Source organism: Bactrocera tryoni, unplaced genomic scaffold (assembly GCF_016617805.1).
Source record: "Bactrocera tryoni isolate S06 unplaced genomic scaffold, CSIRO_BtryS06_freeze2 scaffold_7, whole genome shotgun sequence".
NCBI lineage: Eukaryota > Metazoa > Arthropoda > Insecta > Diptera > Tephritidae > Bactrocera > Bactrocera tryoni.
The window spans coordinates 10,336,500-10,340,577 of NW_024396366.1; positions in this window are offsets into that span (position 1 = coordinate 10,336,500).

The window sequence follows — 4,078 nt, forward strand, 5'->3', positions numbered from 1 at the left end:
GAATACCCCCGTGCCTACTCCGCAGTCCATTTTGGATCCGTGAATATAGAGTGAGATGGTATCCTTCTCTTCTTTTGAACCTCTTCTCCATTCTCGTCTAGTTGGTAGCCTCACCAGTAAGTGTCTATTGAAATCTAGCTTGGGGAGAATGTATTCTGATTTATTAATGGTAATCTTGTTTAGGATTACACTATGTCCCTAGTTCTGCTGTTTCCAACCACAATTTCTTATTCTTTTATTCTTATCGCCGCAATAGCTGCTGTTTTGTGAATAAAAATGTCCATGGGTAGTTGATGCAGGACCACATTTAGCGCATCAGTTGGACATAACTTGATTGCACTCTCGCAACAAAGTTGCTAAGGAGAGTATTATATGTAGTTTTGTTCACATAACGGTTGTCCTAAAAGTAAAAGAGTCAGATATAGGGTTATATATACCAAAGTGATCAGGGTGACGAGTAGAGTTGAAATCCGGATGTCTGTCTATCCGTCCGTCCGTCCGTGCAAGCAGTAACTTGAGTAAAAATTGAGATATTATGATGAAACTTGGTACACGTATTCCTTGGCTCCATAAGAAGGTTAAGTTCGAAGATGGGCAAAATCGGCCTACTGCCACGCCCACAAAATGGTGGAAACCGAAAACCTATAAAGTGTCATAACTAAGCCATTAATAAAGATATTAAAATGAAATTTGGCACAAAGGATCGCATTAAGGAGGGGCATATTTGGACGTAATTTTTTTGGAAAAGTGGGCGTGGCCCCGCCCCCTACTAAGTTTTTTGTACATATCTCGGAAACTACTATAGCTATGTCAATAAAACTCTACAGAGTCGTTTCCTTTAGGCATTTCCATATACAGTTCAAAAATGGAAGAAATCGGATAGTAACCACGCCCACCTCCCATACAAAGGTTATGTTGAAAATCACTAAAAGTGCGTTAACCGACTAACAAAATACGTCAGAAACACTAAATTTTACGAAAGAAATTGCAGAAGGAAGCTGCACCCAGGCTTTTTTTAAAAATTGAAAATGGGCGTGGCGTCGCCTACTTATGGACCAAAAACCATATCTCAGGAACTACTCAACGGATTTCAATGAAATTCGGTGTGTAATATTTTCTTAACACCCTGATGACATGTACGAAATATGGGTGAAATCGGTTCACAACCACGCTTTCCAATATAACGCTATTTTGAGTTTCATCTGATGCCTTCTCTGTATAATTTATACATTAGGAAATGAAAATACAATTCAATACTCAAAGTACACAAATTGATCTAACCTAATTAATTTTACAGCAAAATGAAAAAATATGTAAATGACGGACAATGAAATCTCGATTATCAATTTATCATGCGAGAGTATAAAATGTTCGGTGACACCCGAACTTAGCCCTTCCTTACTTGTTTTATGTTGTATTGTTTTTTTAGCGCTGGCCACCATACCAGAGCTCCATATGTAAGTATAGGTCTTATAACAGCCGTGGATGATACTTGGTTTGAGGCCCCAATTCTTTCTGACGATTTTCTTACAAGTATAGTAGGCCATGTATGCTTTATTTATTCTTTTTTCTATATTTATTTTCCAGGACAGTTTGGTGTCAATCTCCACCCCCAAGTATTTAGCTGTGGGGGATAGAGAGAGTGTCGTGCCCTTTAGTACCGGAAGTTGAAACTGAGGGATTTTGGTTCTGCTTGTGAATATCATCAGTTCTGTTTTGTTCGGGTTAACTCCTAGTCCATTGTTCTTAGCCCATAGGTTTAACCTTCGAAGTGCTCTTTCCATAATCTCGCTGACTGTTGAAGGAAACATGCCTGATACCAACAACTCCATATCGTCTGCATACGCTACTGCTTTCACTCCTCCACCGTTTAGTTGGAGTAGTATTTCCCTCCTTGAGGCGTCCCTCTACTCACATAACTTGTTTGTGTTGCAACGCCGTTTGAAGCTATAATCTTCCTGTTCTCAAGCATCGCTAGTATCCATTTCCGCACCGTGTCATCTATGCCACCATGTGCCAGAGAATTAATTATAGCATTTACTTATATGTTATTGGAGGCGCCTTCTGTGGTGTATTGTTTGTGTTGTAGTGATTTTTCAATTGGGCATTGAAGGGAAGTTTCGGTTGATCGGCTCTTTATGTACGCATGTGTCGATAACTTCTCCGCCATTATTGTTCTAACGTGTAAATCTATCAGCCTTTCTAGTACCTTCAGCCTAAAGGAGGTAAGGCTTATAGGTCTAAAATCCTTGGCGTTCTCGTGTTTTCTTCTGTCTGGTTTTGAAAGCATCACAATTTTACTTTTTTTCCAACTTCTTGGGATGTATGATAGTTGTACAAGGCTAGGTACATATTTTCAAGCCTTTGAACCATTGGTTCTACCAGTTTTGCAGCATTATGGGCATAATCCCGTCAGGACGCAACCTATTTGAACATCTTCCTTCCTGTTCTCCTCTACTAGTCTGGTGAGCGGGGCCGGTGGTATGTCTTCGTCGTGGGCCAAGTAGGCCGAGACCAAGAAGAAGGGCTTTTCCTTCTGTTCCACCTTTACCACTGTGATATCGGCTGTGCTGTAATTAGGACAAAGAAATGCATTTATACTTCTATTGATAAGAATGCATGGCCTAAGGTTACCTTTTTTCCGTGTGTAAAAAAAGGTTATACTCGTAGTTGCTGCTGGTTAGCCCTTTAATAGTGTCTTCATTGACCCAGGGATCCTGTATTAGGCTGATGTCGATGCCGCCCTCGTTCATGTGGGTTGCCAGATTCGCTGTGGCACTTCGAGTGCTGCAGGTTTATCTGTACGCATCTTAAGTTATTGGGCATCTCGGGTTTCTTCGATGCCCACATTCCTTAGCAACTAGCTGGCGTCGTCCACCTCTTCCGTGTCTTCTTCGTCAGCCACTATATCGCCTGTAGGCATCTTAAGTTATTGGGCATCTCGGGTTTCTTCGATGCCCATATTCCTTAGCAACTGGCTGGCGTCGTCGACCTCTTCCGTGTCGTCTTCGTCAGCCGCTATGTCGCCTTGAAAGATTTTTAGTCTGGCCTTGCGAATTCCGAAGCTGATTTTGTAGTCAGTCTTCTTGAAAGCTTCAATGGACTCATCGCAAATGGCCACCAGTATTGGTCTACTTGCTTTATTTGGTTTTTCCTCCTTGATCAGCTGCCACTAATCTATACCAGGTATAAGTTTGTTTTGCATCTTGATCCACCTCAGGAGTTTTTCGCCAGGCTATTCTAAAGGGGGTAGCCAAATGCGAGCACGAGGTCTCTTCGGAATATCCCTGGTGGGTATAAGCCTCAATTAGAGGCCTTAAAAGGCGCTGCTTATTTTGGCAACACTACCTGGCAGGAAATCTAGCGAGGCCTGGTCCGCGCACTTGATGACCCTGTAGCCCCTGAGCGTCTGAGAGGAGTCAAACTCCGGGTGAGGACCCACAGGGTTGTCGAGTACAAAGCTTAGCACCATACTCGACAATCTGACGTCGATTTCCATCCATCTTTCCTGTATAGTGCTCGGGGAGGAGGAATTTCCGTCTATGATGGCCACTTGCAGGCTATCTCTGGCTACATCGCAGAAATGCTTTGCCGTTGTTGTGCTGTTGTGTTTACCTTCACTACACCTAGGTTTTTTGGGCAGAGTTTCTTGTATTTCTGTAATAGAGTGATTCCTTTTTTGTGAAGTGCTCTCCTGTTTGCTCTCTTCTAGAGGTTATGATTGGTTCCTTTTCAGGTAGCTTTCATATTCCTCTACTATTGGTTTGAGGCGCTTTGTTTCTGTCTTATCAACTGGGATACAGGCTGCCTGGTCTTTGGCTATCTTTCCTAATATGAAGACTGCCCTCTGTAGCGGTTTTTCCTCAGCTAATTCTAGGATTTCTTGCGCTTATTTTTGTTTTCTCCTTCAGCCGCCATTGCACTTTGGTTGGTGCTCATGGCAGCTTTGGAGGTCGTCAATTTGGTTGTTGTTGTTGTTGAGTTATTGTTTAAGTTCAATTTTGGTCCCACGAGTAAGCCGGAAAGGGTTGGTCTCTCGCCCGCAGAGCCGGTATGCGGAGAGAAGGCTTTTATACCT